At 37.3% G+C, this 18673-nt stretch overlaps 1 protein-coding gene and 1 long non-coding RNA gene across 8 annotated transcripts in view; one reads left to right on the top strand and one right to left on the bottom strand.

The window, feature by feature from the left end:
* Positions 1–18673, bottom strand: part of SLC4A4 (solute carrier family 4 member 4) — a 343433-nt gene that overhangs the window by 241718 nt on the left and 83042 nt on the right. The window lies entirely within an intron of this gene.
* On the top strand, positions 420–13689 carry LOC140604199 (uncharacterized). The gene is made up of 3 exons (XR_012007219.1): positions 420–718; positions 5754–5839; positions 11147–13689. It is a non-coding gene; the product is annotated as an uncharacterized lncRNA (long non-coding RNA).

Genomic DNA, 18673 nt, shown 5'->3' with positions numbered 1-18673 from the left:
GAAATAACAAGGAACAGGCCACTCTAGAATAAAGATGCATTTCATACCTGTCAGGGGAATCTGTTCCACTGTACTATTAGACAGCTTGACAAAGGAAACCTTTCCTAAGTGGAGAATTTGCCTCTCTCTTAATCTCATAGAAATCTTACTGCCATTGAGCTTAATTTTTCCAAATGTTACACCTTCTTCCAGAAAGAATTTATGGTAGTTACTAATAGTCTCCTGGTTCTGGAGGAAACATGTAAACTATCTCCAGAAATTTCTGTCAGGTTAAGTTCTCCTTTATAACCACGATGTAACTGAGGAAGCTAACTTTTTACTTGGAATTTATCATGTACTCCAAAACCAATTGTGTAATAATTACCTAATTCCTTCATTAATTCATGAAAGCTCACCCTTTCTACTGGCTCACAGTAAAAGAAAACTCATACTTGAATGAGTTTCTATGCAAAGACTCAGAACTTAAAGAGTGCCAGGGATATGTCCTGGGTTATATATAATGGATGCCTGAAAGCCCAAAACACATGAGGTAAAAAGAAAAATTAGTTACTCTCAGTGTAAGAACTAAGAGAATTATCTAACTGATCCTGAAGAGCCACCATTCAATTGACTTTGAAGAAGGAGGTTTTCACCTAACACCAGCCATCTGTGGACTTGAGAAGTCAGCCCAGTGGAGCTTGGGGAACCTAACTGGTCTCCAATCACTATGCTGTTAAAGGTATCTTTCACTGTATTCTATAAAATCCTCTTTATTTCTTTCTGGATTCTGTGTTGGCGACACTTTTGCTTCTCCTAAGCAAATGGCTTGTTTTTAATTCATTATGCCTATAAATTCAGTAAGTAATCAAGTTTTGTATTTTTCCCCAGCTGGAAGAAAACTTAATAACAAAAGTGAAGCCCACATATACCAGGTGACCATGACTGCTCAATGGTTTCTATTTGTTCTTCTTGATTCCAGAAGTCTCTATCACTCCTTCCCCTTTCGTTTCTCATTTATTTACCTTTTTTTTTTGTATTCTTTTAGATTCTATAATAACTATATGTCACCTTGGTTCTTTCTGGTAATAAGATGGAGTTCAAATAAGTAAATGTAGAAAGTTATTAGACCTTTTGAAAATTACTGGCTCGATTCACTATACATCCTATACTAAACAGCAGTTTTTGGGAAATCAAGAAGAAACACAACACCATATGCATCACAGTCAAGTATTAACTGGAAGAGATGAGCAGAAAATTTTCATATTCCCATGCAATCCAAGTTTAAAGCACAGTTTCCAGTTCACCTATCTAAATTACATTATATAGAGCACTAGAAAACAGTATATTTCATATTAGAGAAGCAGCACAAGAAATTCATGTTTTACTAGAAGAGACATGAAAAGATATAGAAACATTAAATCCTCAATTATAGGCAAGCTATATTTAGCCCCTCATTAGTTCTGGGCAACTACCCCCTGAACATAACAAAATATGAGCTAAAAGAAATAAAAAATTTTAAAACCCATCTATACTTTCATCCATTCTCAATTAGTTTTTGAAATATGATTATAAAATATTCAAAATCACATATCACATATTTAATTCACCAGAAAAGCACCACATTTTCATATAATTACATCCAAATTAGATCATCTTATGCCTATAATTTCAGGTTTTATAAATATAAAGGAGACCACCACTAATTAGTTGAAAAGGAGACAGATTGAAAAGTTTTTCTTTCTACTATTTTCTCCCTCTGAGTCATGAAAAAGTTTCTGCTGCCTTAAAATTCAAGTTCTTCACCATATCTAACACAATTGCACCTCCATTTATTCAACTAGACTGATGATATTTCTTATAAAATGGTTATGTGCTTTTGACATAGCATCAATAATATGTCATTAAATGTAGAGCTTTGATTCAGTCTGACCAAAATTTCTTTGGTGACTCCACTTCCATGTAAATTAATATTAATTATTTTTATAAGCTTTAATCTATTTTCCATAATGCAACATTTGTGACAAATACTTCAAGATCACCTATTAGCATACACCAAATAACAGTACCCACGATGATGCTCTCCAATACTGCTTGGGTTTTACATTTTCCCCCAGATTTTCCCCAGAGCCAAATATGATCTTATGAACCCAAGTAAGTCCAACAGTTCAGCTTTGAAAGTTTCTCTCTCACATAACAACACATCAAATCACTTGATCAGTCTGTAGGTATACAATAACTCTAACCTCAATTCCTTCAAGTGACCTCATAATTTTTCTTGAAATATTGAAGACCCAGATACCCAGTCACATGTGCTAAAGCAATTATAGAAGGGATTATTTATTAAACATTAATCTTGTCATGGCAGAGTACCTAGAAAAATCCCTGATGCACTTTTCCACTGAAACCTTACTGGAAACACATTTTTCTGAGTCTCCAAAGATCTTTCCCTTAACAAATCTGATAGGCCTTTCTCAAGCCTCCAATCCCCTTGACCTCTATGCTTCATTTAGCACTGTTGAAATTCTCTCCTCGCATGGTTTCCCTGGATGTTCTCTGTGTTCTTCTACTACCTCTTTGTCTCATTTGCTGACTGTTCTTTTTGCCTGCCTCCACCCCCTTGGCTGGCAACAGCTTGAAGGTTCAGAACTTGGCTCTCTGCATTTTTCCCTCAGTATTCACCACTATGAAGCCTACACCAGCACTAAATGAGCTATCGCCTTGCATAGATGCCTCCAAAATCACCCATTAGGGCTTGACATCTCTAATTGTGATTCCATATCCAGTTATTGACCATCTATTCCATATCCAGTAACTGACCAGTTACTGGTCATCTCAGGCTATGACCCCTGACATCCACAATGTAACATCGCAAAGACAGAGCTCATTTTTTTCCCACCCCCTGAGACTTTCCCAGCACCCCCACACAAAGTCCTCATTATCTTATACCTGGATTACAAAACACTCCCCTAGCACTCTTCCCACCTCTAGGTCTACCACTCCAATCCATCATGAACACTGCTGCCTAAATAACTACCATATCTATCAATTTCAGCACATAGTATACATTCAGAACCTATGACATGTTCCTACTGTCTGCTCCATCAAATCACTAATAAAATTAATCACAAATTATCAATAGCCATGGAAGTTTCATCTTGACCAAACCAATGTGTTTAAGAACCACCACTTATGACTTGCTTATTGTCATTTCCAAATCTGTGTCCTCGCACACCTTTCTTCACACTCTTCATCCTCACTTCTATTTGCCAATTTATGTTTCTCTCTTTCTTTATTATCCAGTTCAAAATTCAGTTCCTTCTTCCCTTATCCCCATATCTTTACCACCTCTCCCCTAATTGCTTGATACTTAAATATTCAACTCACGCTATGTTCTTTTCACTTATTGATATGCTTCTTGGCAAGTGATGTCAATTTGTGTCATATGTACATGTTATCTTTATCTCTGCTAGATTACAAAACTCCGAAACAAGGAATATCTCTTACTTATAATAATATTTTAGTGCTTGTAGAAAAACATCTATAACATTTTGGTGCTCTGTACTGTACATGACCAGCAGTTATCCACTAACTAGTTGTTAATTATAAATAGTGTCATGTTTGGTCAACGTCATAATCCTATATCCAGATCCTATAAGAAATACTACACATTCAATGCACATTTCAACCAGTAGTCAAAAGAGATACAATTTTCTTCAATAAAAAGTGTTAAAATATTCCATTATAGACCTTTTTTCTCTTCAGATTAACTTTATTTTTTTTATGCTCCCCACTTTAACTCATCTACTTGCTAAAAAGAAAAGGAATGATTTCTTACCTAACCTAATTACTTGCTCCTGCCTGTATTGGAAGCCTGGCTCTCCTATCTACTTTGCTTAGTGCTACCCTCACAGGCATAAGAAAGCCTATTTTCAAGGTCAGCCTAGGCCTCTCCTTAAGTCCCTGGAGTTTGAGAACCTAGAATATAATTCCACCAGCCACCCAGAAATCAAGAAGCAACCTGCATTTGAATGAAAGATACAAACAGTCATACATATTCTGATGTCAGCCATACAAAGGAGAAAGAGAGACAATTAGAATTGACTTTCTCTTACTCAGAATGGAGTGAGGGAAAAAGCAGAATACTCTGTATAGCATCTCCATGGAGATTTTTAATTGGATAAATAACTGAACTATGCAAGATGTCTCAAGTGAGGATATTGGCCTGGTGGCTCAAGATGCCCTTGAAAGCTCCTACAGAGGCCCTACCCTGCATTTGCACTCCTGACTCCTTGTTTTCAAGCCAAATCATCAAGAGCTGCATGGTCTGTATCCATTAGAAAGCAAGGCCTCTGACATTTTCAATGACTCTGACTGAAAGAAAAACATTTAGCAAACACAGGCCTAAACTGATGTATCCCAGATCTTCCACTCATTGCTTTCAATTAGGGCACCGCGCAAGATACAACGAATTTAAGTAAGACTCTTTCTGAATGCTGCTTCTTTATGGCAAATATAAATATTTATATTAATTAAATAGACTATCAAAACCAAAAGGTATTAATATGACATCATTAAGTATTAAAAGCCAGATGGATATGGACAGTTCCTAAATGTACTTTGGTAGATAGAGAATTAAAAGATATCAGAACAATATATCAGATCCTGGGAATTTCTGTCACGATCAGTAATAGATAATACAAGCTATACATAATGAAAGCTTGACTTTAGATTTAAAAAAAAAAAAAGATGCTTCAAGTCATTTGTTCACACTGAATCTTGGTGAAATTTCGTAAATAGAAAATACTTTGTTTTGGTCCATAGTTCAGAGTAGGATACAGAACAAAAAAAAAAAAAAAAAAAATTAAGCATTTTGTTTATTTTTTCTGTATTAAAAATGATCACTGGATTACAACCAAAACTACCAAAACCAAAATTTTTAATTTCAAATTTCATAAGGAAACCCAGGATAAGTACAAGATCAATGAAACTTATCCAGGGTGGGGGTGGGGGGGAGGGAAGCCCTAGCACAACATAAGATATATCTGATGAAAGCAAACTTCTGATTTAAAACACTAAGGCCATACTGTACACTGAAGATATAGACATGATCACTGCCAAAGGCATAAACATGAAGGGTTAAATGCCAGTTGGTATTAGTAATGAAAATATGATCCCATAAAGGAAAGATTGAATGACACCCAAAAGCCAATAAAACATGGGACAATTCTATTGCTTCTTCAGGAAGAATGGCTAACATTATTAGAATGTATGTAGACCAAGACTTAAGCCTTTCTCACCCTTTGTACTTTCACAGTGACTGAAGACTATAAAATGTCCTTTTTACCAAATTTTCTAAAAATGGACAATTTCCTTTTATTTGGTTTTAATTTTTATACTTTGAATGTATACTTTCCTTCTAATTAGATCTCCCAGTTACTTTCTGTTCTTTCTAGAGTGAGTTATATAGTATGGCTTTGTATAATGCATATGGGCAACTTGTAATGTGCACTGGTAACTTGCCTAGAAATACTACCACTCATCCTTCTGAGAACAGAGACATCTAATTAGAAGACTGTAATCAATCCAGGCAATCTGCCTTCACACTACCCAGGGTAAGAGCATGAACTTTGGTGTCAGACAAACCTAGCTGAAATCTTGGCTCTGCCATTCACTAAGGGCATGACCTGAAGAAGTTACTGTTACTTTTAACCTCATCTGGAGCCAATTAAAAAGAAAAGGTTGTGAATCTACAAATAATAACATTTATTTCACAGTGTTTTTAAGAGAGGATAAACAGAATGTACATCATGGTCCCTGGCACATGATAAATCCTGCCTAATTTTCAAGAAAAATAATATAGGTAAGAGCATCACTTCTACCATTTATTCATAACCTTAAACTTTCTACTTCATAAAATGTAAATAACAATACTAAGTGCACAAGATTGTTACAAAGATTGATGAGATGTTGTCAGTGAAAATACTTCTTGACGGTATATCTATACACAAAAGGTATACACAAAAGGAGGGTAACATTATTCTGCTCAACTTAATAAACCGAGTGTTTCCCAGATGCTATAACCAAAGGCAACATATAATGCTTGACCTGACTTTGCACAAGGTTATAGAAACTGCTAGTGATGATTCCAGTTTGGTTAGTGTTTCTCTATCTCAGTAGGGCACAAGGAGAAACACACACGAGGGGAAAAACCAAAGTCTCCAAAGCAAATGATCCTTTGACAATACAATACAAAGCATCTAAGTAGGAGAGTAGGGAAGTAGAAAGTAAATAGGAAAGTAGGGAAGTAGGAAAGCATCAACTTATACATTCAATGCTTTTCAACGTTCAGTCTTCTGACCACTTGCAAGAGAATGCACACAGGGTGCTTTTATAAGACACTTCTGAGCAACACCCCAACCAGTTAGTCAAAATCTCTGGGAGTGAGGTCAAGAATCTGAATTTTTAACAAGACTCCAAGAGGTCTGGTATCCAATCAAGTTTGAGACCTTCTGCCTCAAAGTTTTGTTACAAAAAAAAAAAAAAAAAATCACAAATAAGCACAGTTAGTACTTGTCATTATGGAAAACTGTTCCCCCCCCCCAAAAAAAAGGAGGAAATAGATCTCACCCCAAAATTTTAATCAAAGTACAAATTTTGAAATGGATGGGGTACACAAGATTTTTAAAAAATCAAGATTTTTCTCTCACAAGATTTTTAAAAAATCAAGATTTTTCTCTTACATACATCTTTTCAATGACATTTCATAAAGTAATATAAACATTGATTTACAACTGGTCATTATTCAATAGTCCGGTTTCCCTGTGCTCCAGATACTGGCACTTGCTTCCCCTTAACACTTGCACACTTGTTTGTGCCAACTCTTTCAACAAAAGTTAAAAATCAGCATACTTCAAGTTCCAAGGCTTCATCAAGCCCCAGCCTTCACTGAACTTGCCTGAAACACAACCACCCATCTTTTGAGGCTAGCGACATCTAATGAGAGGATTATAATCAACACAGGCAATCTGCCTTCACACTCTCCTGGTGAACCTGTGGGGAGTATCTCCACTCAGAATACTGCTGACAGTGCTTAGTCACATTCACACCAGTTCTTTCAGCCTGAAAGGTTACCAGGAACCAGTATGGGTTCACGGAGAATGTGCTATACCAAAATAGCCTCATTTCTCTTTCTGATTAAATGACAGCATTATGGGAGGGATTGGGGGGGGGGGTGCCAAGAAAGGCCCACCACCACTTCCTCAGGGGCAGAGGAGCTGGAGATTTAAGAATTGGCAATACTCTTTTAATGTAGTCACACTTACATGCTGGGAGAGTCATGCATCCCTAAGGACAAAGAAACAGCATTTGGGATGTGCCCAGACCTCATCCTGCGTCTTGTTCTTTGGCTGGTTCTGATTTGTATCCTTTATAATAAAACTGTAATCATTAAAAAAATATGCTGTACTGAGATACAGAAATACTAACCAAATTGGAATCATCACCACAGCATCATTAACTTGAATTAAGCAAAATATCTAACTTTACCCCATAACTAACTTACTTAGTGGTTACCTTATGACAAGCCCTTGAAGAAGCGCTTTAGGCTTTGGTCCCTCATAGAGTAAACAAAGAATGACATTTGTATGTCACACTCAAGTAGAGAGATAAAACTACTTGACACCTGGGTCCACTAAGGCCCTGCCCAGCTACCCAAGAACTGCAAAGATCCATTTCTCAGTACATCTTTAATCTATTGCTGCAGGATGTCAGCTGGGAAACATACTCCAAGGAATATCACTCCATAACTACACAATGGTCTAACCATTTTCCCCACTGAGGGCACCAGTCTGGATATCAATGAGTGAGAGATGTAGATTGGCAGGTATTTACCCAAAGTGACTAAAGCAGGAAACGCCAGAAAACCAAAGAGGACTAGAGGACTAGTGTGAAACTGGATATAAGAAGAAAACTCAAAGTATAAGAAGACAGAAATATACAAGAAAAGAATGAGGAGCAAAACCACTCACGGGAGCAAAGAGGTTCCAAGACCAGGATGTATAAGTGGGTCATCGTCTTCGTTTAAAGGCAAAGGTTCAGAAAGATGTAAACACAAAGAGAGCTGACTGATGAACCACAACCAGCTCAGAGAAGTAACGCACTATTCTATTTGACATTGTTAGCAATGACTTGGAAACTTAGAATAAGCTTATAAAAACATCGAGTCACCCAAAGCTAAGAGATTTTACAATTCCTTCTTATTTTCAAGGGTTATCATGTGAGAAAAGGAAAAGGGATTAATTGTATTATGAAGGGCACAATTAAGACCAAAGGGTCAAAAAACCACTGGAAGGCTGACTCTGATCCAATGTAATGAAAGGCATTTTAACAATTAAATTTGTCCACAAATGGAATGGACCACAGTGCGAGCAATGAGCTCTCTGGCCCTAGGAGTGTGAATTATGGTCAGCTGGAAAAGTCGTCACAAGGATTTCTGCTTTGATGAGAGAGAGAATAGCTGGCCTTTAAATTCTTTGTGCTCAAAATTCTTCAAAAAATATTTTGGGAGAAACCAACTCTTTCTACCATGAAAGGAGTAGTAATGAATCTGGCAAAGAGTATAACATCTAAAATGATCCCAGGCTGAATTACAAGTAGAAGCCCTTTATTTCCATTCTGGGAATATAACTGATAGAGGCTTATTTTTACCTATGACATCATACTACTACTAGCACTACTCCTATTACCCTTATCACCATGGGTTAAGTTTCCAACAGAAGTTTACAGACTTTATAAGTCAAGACAAAGACAGAAGAAAAGGACCCTATTCCTGAAAGCTCACTACTGAGAAAATATGAGATGATTGTTCACTCTCCTCCTTCAGCATAGAAAAGTAAAAGAAGGAGGGACCTGCAGGAAGAGGACTATAAAAAGCTCACTTGGGTCTGAAAGGATGACACCGTGGACCAGCCTGGGATCAGCTTACACTGAACTCTGCACAGAAGTTCCCTAAGACCTGGAACACATACAAAACCAGTGGAAATTTTGTAGAAGAAGAGTAATCAAAGTTCCGGACCCAATCCGATTTCTGTAAATAGCAATAAATTATTAACAAACAGGTACAGTTTGGTGGTCAACAGGCATGAATCTTAAGAAAAGAAAGTGGGGATGACAGAGCAATAATGTTGACTCAAAAGCCACTCTCCCAACAGCCTAAAATTTTCTTCCCTGAAAATGACATACAGAGACCATGGACTTGCACTTATAAGACAAGAGTGGCCTTCATACCAGGTCCTGCAGAGATTCTGCTGCCTGCCCACATACAAAGACTAAGACATTCAAAGCAATTGAGGCAGAACTAGTTCAGTCTGTGTGATTCGGAGAAGCTCCTTCTGTGAGTCAAATGTCAGGACTGCACACATTTCAGCTTCTAAAGACACTCTGTACCTAGATCATGCTCTTATTCCAGGAGACATCACCATAAAAAGGCACATAAAGATCAAAGATAGAAATGAGGTTTTCATTAAAAGGTTTCCCAAGACAATGTAAGAGAAATAAGGATCAGGGGAGGAGGAGAGAGAGGATGAAGGTCATAAAGATATTAAAGAAATATAAAACACATCAGCAGAGCCATGGTCATTGTTTGTTGCTGCACAGAGCCAGAGCAACAGTTTTAGGTTGTCATAAAAGACAGAGTGGCAGGACATTGGGTAGGTATTTACATAATAAAATTTTGCTCATCATATTTATAACCAAGTCTGTTAGATATTAGACCTCAGCTTAAATGTATTGGTGCCATTTTCTTTGCATATTTGAAAAATCCAGTCACCAGTCATGGGTGTTTCAATCATTTATACTGAGTGGCATGGTCGTGGTTCAGTTAAAATCAGCTTTAGGGCTGCTTTTTTCCCCTAATGCAGCTACTTGTTTATTTGCCATACACTACAATACACTGGCCAAATGGGTTGTTTTCTGGCTTTCCACTGAGCCCACTTGTAACTTTACCAAGCCACAGCTTTTTCTTTCCTAAGAGCTCAAATAGTTTTTCCATTACTTTTCTGTTATAACCCCAAAGTAAACTTTTCAAGGTTTTTTAACAGGGTTCATTAAAAAGACGCTCTTTTTCAGAACTTGTACCACTGAGCAAGAACTGATATTCTGAAACAAGAAATCTAAGAATGAAATAACGTGCATCATGCAGTCATCTCACTCAGGAAATTAAAGGGAAACAAAAAACAGAGAAAATAAGGCAAATGCCCCTTACTATTAATCCCTGATGTTGTGTATTGTTCAAGACAAATCAACAGACTGCGTATCATTGGCAATACTAAGATATTTCTAATGGACTGTCAACTCCAACACACAATATTTAATGTGGCAAATATTTCTGAGAGAGAATCAATCAATTAATCACTGTGGCATTAGATACATGGAAATGCTTGACACAATACATATTCTATATATCAAAGGGGGCATTTCCACAACGCATTACAGTTTTAAAAATGCTCTACTGAACATCAATTATCATTTCTCATATCAAGGTTTTATATTCTAATCAAGAGAAAATGAATGCTGAATCGTAATCAACTCAACAAGAGAAAATGCTGCCATTTCACAAAGAAATTTCACAGAACTATGAAATACCAATCTGGAAGAGATCAGCTAGGGACCAAGACCCTGGAGCTCATATTGATTATCTAAGTTACAGGAAGCCATAAAACACTTATTACAGGTCTGGCAAATATTTAATCCAGGCCTCCTGATATCGCCTTGCTGCTCTTTCTTCTACATGATGTTCTCCTGAGAACAAAATTCAGATGCACTCATCTTACCTAATCATTCTTCTGCATTGTATTAAATATGAAGTCAGACTCCAACGCCACCTTGCAGACCTTAAGTAGAGCCCTGCACTGTGACTCCAGGCCCACTGCAGGACCCTCAGTGCCAAACACAAGCTATAGTGCCTGCTTTGTCGTCCAACTCCCAACCAAGGACAATACATTCAAGTAGCAATCAGGAAATAAAATTTAGGATGGGAGATGTAAGAGTTCTTTAGATTCCTGTTCTGTTTGGTATCTTCTAACTCTCACTTATTTAAGTATTCAGCAACACCCCTCAAAAAACAAGGTATCAAATTTATATTAACTTTTTCCTTTTTATTTCTTTGCAGCACCCACTTCTCTGCAGGAGATATTGTCTGATATAAAAAGTACACAACATAACAACTTTGCATGGACTTATTACACCTACACTTTGATGTAGACAATAACTGTTAAAGGAAAAGATTAATTTTAAAAACAAACCTTGGCCTAAACCTCACCCCTTATACAAAATGTGACTCAAAATAGATCACAGATTTAATTGTAAAATTTTCTTGATTTTAAATAACAACAAAGGGAAAAATCATCAGAACTAGGACTTAGTGGAGTTTTTAGACATGATTTAAAAACCCGTAAAAGAAAAAAACTTGACAAACTAGATTTCATCAAAACTTAAAACTTTTGCTCTGTGAAAGACCCTGTTAAGACAATGAAGAGACAAACTATGGGCTGGGAGAAAAAAATTTGTAAATCACATATGAGACAACTCATACCTAGGATATATACAGAACTCTCAATAGTAAAAAAAATAAAATAAAATAAATAACCCAATAAAAATGGGTAAAATATACAAAGACATTCCACCAAAGAGTGTATATATAAAGGGCAAACAAGAATATGAAAATATATCCAACCTCACCAGCCTTTAGGAAAATGCCAGTTAAGATTATCCCTATACACAAATTAGGCAATCCAAATGAAAAGTAGTGACCCCATCAAGATACTGGTGAGGATGCAAAGAAACAGGATTGCTCATACATTGCTGATAGGAAAGCAAAATGGTACAACCACTCTGAAAAATAGTTCGGCAGTTTCTTAAAAAACTAAACACACATTTACTAAACACACAGCTGAGCAAGTGCACTCATGGCATTTATCTCACAGAAATAAAATGATGGCCATTCAAAGGCCTGTACATGATTGTTCACAGTAGCTTTTTTTGTAATAACTTGAAAATAGAAATAACCAAAATGTCTCTTAGTAGGTAAATAGTTAAACTGTGTTACACCTATGCCATAGTTTTCTACTCAACAATAAAAAAACAATTTGCGACAACTTGGATGGATCTCAAGAGCATTACATTGATTAAAAAGAAACGAATCTAAAAAGTTCACATACCATATGATTCATTTATATAACATTCATGAAAAATGACAAAATTATAGAAGTGGAAAACAGATTAGTAGGTGCCAAGGGTTGAGGAGGGTGTGAAAGGGAAGGTTGTAACTATAAAAAAGAAGCCCTAGGAAGGTCTTCGTGGTTTGTGGTGGTGGTTATGTCAATTTAGACAGGGGTGATAAAATGACATGGAACTATATAACACACTATAGCATACCAATGTCAATTTCCTGGTTTTGATATTACACTCTTATTATATAAGATGTAACCATGGCAGGAAATGAAGTAAAAGGTACATAGGACCTGTATATACTCTCTTGCAACTTCTCGTAAATTGTTATATTTTTTCAAAATAAAGTTTCTTTTTAAAAAACTATATTATTCTAGTTTGAACTGCCACAGATCATTCTAGACTGAATGCCACAGTCCCTCCCCTTGGAAAGGTCTCCACCTGAACTTAGAACTCACTCCATCACTAACTGCCTTGGAAGCTCTAGTTCTACCCCCATTTGCTTTCATTTTGCTCTTCTAGTGTCTCTTAGCTTCAGAAGAATTTGGCAGCCACATCCTCATGGATTTGACCCTCAACCTCATTCTTTCTGAAGAAAGAAGGAAAATTTTTCCACTCTTCTAAAGTTCTGATGTTGGTGGAAATTCAAGTTATTAGAAACTGCTGCCCAATAACGGAAGGAAATGTGGTAGAGAAAACACTTGTTTGAATGCTAGAGGCCTAGATTAACTCTTCAGGCCACCTTGGCCAAATCCCTTTTCCTCAGTCACCCGATACATTAAATGTGGAGGCTTAACTGTGTAATTTATATGTCAGCCTCCCATCCATTACTACTGCCCTCAAGGCACTATGAGAAAAAGAAGAGCTAAATTTCAGAGGAAAATCTTACTATCTTGAAACTCTGAAAGGCAGAAAATCAGTTCTAGAATGTACTTTCATTTAATCATCTCCCTGTCACCATTATTTTAGGGAAAATTATGATAGCCAGTTGGAATAAGTCACAAATGGAAGGAAAATGCTTCAGGAAAAATTGTAGAAAGAAAGGGACAAAACTTTTCAAGGCATTGTGCCAACTACATCTCCAGGCTAAATGACCCTTTGCTCAAGACAGAATTGTTCTTGGGGAGGAAGAAAAACAAAACAAACAAAACAAAACAGTGTTCTGTTATTTGGACTTATCTTCCCTATTCATTTGATTCATTCATATATTCACTCTGGTGACAGCTCAGGGCAACTCAGAAAAGACTGCCTCTGGCAACCATGGAAGTAAAGGCGTTTCCTGTGCCTGCATCCTTTGGGGCCACTCCTGCTGTTGCTGTGAAAGAATTTTAAAGCATTTTTTTCAATCAAGGAAGGAAGCAAAAGATCCCCGGCCTGTGAATGAGCTGAGGACATTTCTCCAAAGGAATCAATGAAAGACAATAAAGGGTCATTTGGCCCTAAGGGACACCCTGGAATAAAACACAGAATCTCTAGCAACCTACTTCAGACTTTTTATTTTATTTTGTTTTATTTATTTCCCCTCTCTCTCTCTCTCTTCTTATTTGTGACTATTTTTTTAAAAAAAAGCTCTTTTTGACAACTTTTAACTGATTAGTTTATCTAGTTTTCATAAAACCTAATTTACAGTAGAATGTGAGAGCTGAAGAAAATTTAGAGATTACCTCTACAAAACCCTCATTCCACAGCTCAGTAGATTGAAGCCCAAAACCATCAAGTAAGTGCCCAATGTTAAAGAGCTGGTGAGTGGCATAGCCAGACTAGAACGCTTCTGTACCAGCTCAGGGCCCTCCCCACTTTACCACAGTCCACCCTCCTCCCTTGCAGGCTGGAAAGAAATTCTACAGAGTTTGCTAATTAGAGCCTCAAACTTCTCCAAAGGTACTAACTGCATATAAGAACACAAATTCTGACACCTAAATTACCCAGGAATATTCTATTTGGTGACCCCCATTCCTTGCCAAACTGCTCTAATTCTTCATGTCTAATTCTATTTGAGTGGACTCAGAACATAGATTACCCCATTCTGAGTTGCCGGGCAATCTTAGATGGCACATATTTATTCAGAGTTTATAATCTGCTGGTGATAGGCAAAACAATTCATATTGATTACTTCATTTAATCATCACAATCACTCTGAGTTAGGAAGTATTAGCCCCATTTTTCAGATGAGAAAACTAACACTTAAGAGAAGTTAGTAAAATGGCTCAAGCCACACATCTAATCAAGTCAATCTGATTTCAGCATTCAAGCTTAACCAATATACTTCTCAAACCTGCAGACTTCTTATCACTTGACTATTCCTTCAAAATGATATGCCAGTTTTTTCTTGATCAGCATGCACATCTAGAATTCTCAATCCAAAACTCAGCTTAAGGATCAGGTGAATTTTAGGCAAAAGTATGCTACTATCAGTCCTTGAAACAATGTGCCCTACCCTGTGAAGATGCCTGTCAAGAACAATGTCATAAGATTGAATTTTCTAGGCTTTTAACCAACTTTTAATTCTGTGGATTGAAACCAACTATGAACCAAACTACATGAGCTCAGTGGAGCCTCCCCATCATTTGATTCTTTCCCCACAACAAGGATTACGCTGGGCAAAAGTGGTCTCCTCCTAAGTGAGCTAGCAATCTTACACTGTTTTTTTGCATCTCTGCCCCCATTACTAATTTCTATTTTTAAGGGTTTAAAATGTCTTGCCTATGAACTGGTTGCTTTGTAACCTGCAACACAGAAAAGGAATATGATTTCCTTTATTCAATCCACCATACAGAGAGCAGACTGGTGCAGTGCACAAGCCATTCATCAGCTGTCTGCCTTGGGTGACTTACTCAACTCTCTCTGTTTCTTCATTTAGAGAATGGAGTTAATAATTACACCTCCCTCATAGGCTTGCTATGGGGATTAAATGAGTTACTACTTATCAAGCACTCAGAAAAATACTCAGTGAATGTTAAGAATTCTTACCATAGTGATGGTGAAAGTGGTGGTTATTACTATTAGAATAATCACAAAATGAAAGTGACTTTACCTACATAATTGATCGTGGTATTAAAGAACTGTCAGAACAATTCTGTATTAACTATTCTAAACTAAAATCATTACATTTGGCTGCATTTCCCAAAATTAAACTTACTCATATCAATTCTTGACATGCCAATATTTAGTAGTTCATTCCCCCTCAGGGACCCCATAAAATAAAATCCACTAAAACATTTTTAAGGTTCTCCCATAGGTGTGAAAACTATCAGGAACATCTTCTTTGAAAATTCTCCATATCAAAGTCATATTATTCATGATCCATGATGTGAAATTCTACACACTAAAGTATGAACATATGCCAAAGGTGACCCAACTGCCTTTCCAGGAAATTCAGACTTGCTGGTGGTATCCCTGCAGTCTATCTCAGCGCTAAAGTGGAATGATCTTCATTTCAGAGAAGAATCTAGATTAGGATCTCCGCTTTCCCAGGAGATTAATGACTTTACCACTCTTAATAAGAGACTCACGAGAGCTCTCATTAGAGCCAAAGAGACCTGTATTTGAATCTGGCTACTGAGCAGCTGTGATCCTTTGTGAGTCATTTAATCTCAGCAAGCCTCACTTTCTCCAACTGCAAAATGTGAATAATAATGGCACTTTCCACACTGGACTGCTGGGAAGACTAAAGATGGTAACTTGAATAAGTGTGTACCATTCAACAACAACAAAAAATAACCATGATCCCTAATTTAGGAAAAGACTGTCAAGCAGCAACAGAACAGGAGCTTTTCTACTACCCACCTCCTACTAAAGCCTGGATAAGAGAAGAAATGCTTACAGATGATCCTCTAATCTGGATCCCCTAAAAACATATCCCTGGATAACACAGAACCACGAGAAGATGGTAAACCTGATTCTAGATACTTATCTTCTTAAAACATTGTAACAGCATGATAGTGTACGAAGAGCATGGGGTCCAGCATCAGACCAGGTCTAGGCCTTACTATAGGTTTATTTCTTACCAGCTGTGTGACCTTGAGGAAGTTATATCAATTCCTCAAGGCAGAGTCTCCTCATCATCAAAAGGTATACCTTTGATACCTTTAAAAGATAGACAGTTGTAATAATTAAATGTTTATGAGAGTTTAAAATAAAGCATACATTACAAAGTTCCTAAGATGGTACCTGACGCATAATAGGAACCCAACAAATGTCAGCCTCCTTGCAATACATTTTTATGGTATTGTACAGCTATAAAATTTGGTTGAGGTCATTATCTTCCATTATTCTTATTGCCCCTTATCTAAAGGCTCAAGTGAAACAATACTAATCCTATTTTCCTTTAAGCATGCTTTTTTTTTCTGATATGAAATATGTAACCTATTATATATATATATATATATATATAATATATATATCCTCCCTCCCCCTCTCCCTCTCCCTCCCCCTCTCCTTCTCCCTCTCTTATCTTGGCTGCCAGGAAGCTCAGAGACAAAATAAATTCAACTCTAGTAACAACATCAGTACTAGTGGTTCTGCATACTGAACATTCTCCCTGGTTTTAACATCTATTTTCACCCTTACGTAATTACTACAAGACACCTAAATCTTTTGTACGGCGTGAGAAGCTGTTAACTAACTAGCTAATTAATTCAGTCCAGGGGAAAATATTGATTTAAGTATTAGGAAAAGAGTACCAGACTTGAGGCCTTCAGGTCCTAACTATTTCTTACATTTACCCTCTCTCTCTGCACAGTTCATTGAGCCTTTCAGATCTATAGTCTCTCATGTCAAGTAGGAACAATGATCTCTGAAGACCTTTCAGATTCATTTACATATACAAATGTGTTTTGTCACCTGTCAAGTGCTATATAAGGCTAGATATTATTATTTTCATCATCTGAGAAGGGGTGAGCGTCTGCAGGAGTGAGAGCACATGTGCACACACGCGCACATGCACACACACATATGGTTCAGGACTGAGGACCCCTGCAGGCAAACATGGGAGATGTGTATGCGGGGTGGGGGTGGGGGGGGTAGAAGCAGCTACCATGCTCACTAGCTAGGCTCACTAGAAAGCTCCAGCAGGACCCACCAGAAAAAGAAGAGGGCACAGTGGAAATAAATGTAAACGCTTCAAGGAACAATTCTAATTCAGTAATAACTCAAGCCAACTTAATTGTTTGGCCGTTGATCTAAGCTGATCTGAGTAAAGAACAGTGCAAATGAGACCGTGTTCTGTTTCTCACGAGCCTGTGAGCTGCACCCTCATTCTCACAGGATCTATCACAGGAGCAGGCTGTGGGTCGCAAGGGAGTTTACAATGTGGGACTCCAACCACTCCCCTTAATCCCTTCCCAATGACACCTTATATGTCACATCAATTGGTACATCCAGAAGGACTCATATACTATTAATGTAATTCAGAGAGGGGGATTTTTTAAAAAGCTAAATTTGGGCTAGAACCAAGCAGCTTTTAATAATAGGGAGGGTAGGTGTTACTCCATTTTTAGAATAATTTGCCAACTTATTCCAGGAGTTCAAATGTTCTCTGAGCATCTTGAAGTCTTTTATTCCAAAAACCCCATTCCCCTCACTGAAAACTTAGGGCAGCAGCTACCTGCTAGTGGAGGAGAGAAGGAAGCTGCTGAAAAGATGAGGTAGGGGGAGAGTTGAAGGCCATGGGTTCAAGTCTCAACCCTGCTCACTGATAATGTGGGAATATGATCAAGTCACTTAATAATAAGTACTCTACACTGAGCCTTGTTATTTGCCGGTATCCTGTGGAAGCCGCAGAACTCACTTAACCCTTACAACCCAATGAGTACAGGCACCTTTCTCAACTTTACTCTATAGATTTTAAGAACTGAGACTCTCTGAGAAGTGTCAAGTGACTTGCTCACCATAAAACAAACAAACAAACAAACAAAAAAAAAAAAAACTGGTAAGTAAGGTATACGAGGATCTGAACCCAAGCAAGATTCCCAGCCTGTGGTCGTAACCACTGTGTAATAACTGCTTTTGTAAATCTTGCTTTACCTTATCTGTAAAAGAAAGGAATAATAAAATGGACATTAGATTTTTCACAAGGTCATCAAACATTTATCCTGGAAGTGACAGCCCTTTATTAAGTCTAAAGTACTCTACAAATGTGGCAGGCTCCTACACAAGTCAGTATGCATCTCCTAGCATCAACTATTTGCTCAGCAAGGACAAATGGTGCGATATGCCAAAAAGAAGTTACTTCTACATATTCTGAACTCAAAAAAAAAAAAAAAAAAAAAAAAAGGAAAGAAAGAAACAACCAAAAAAGATTTTTAAAAGACATCTGTGAAAATGAGTGACTGCTGCTAGCGAGAGTACCGACGGCCAGGCTGATGAGCAATGGGAAAAGCCCGTTCAGAGTCCGCCCACACTCTTCAGAAAGACACAACTGTCACCTAAACTGCTGGAATTTCAAATACAGTAAAAGTTATTCCACTGC

Source organism: Canis lupus, chromosome 14, assembly GCF_048164855.1.
Source record: "Canis lupus baileyi chromosome 14, mCanLup2.hap1, whole genome shotgun sequence".
NCBI lineage: Eukaryota > Metazoa > Chordata > Mammalia > Carnivora > Canidae > Canis > Canis lupus.
The sequence above is the reverse complement of the archived record's forward strand: the minus strand, read 5'-3'. Positions and strand labels throughout refer to the sequence as shown.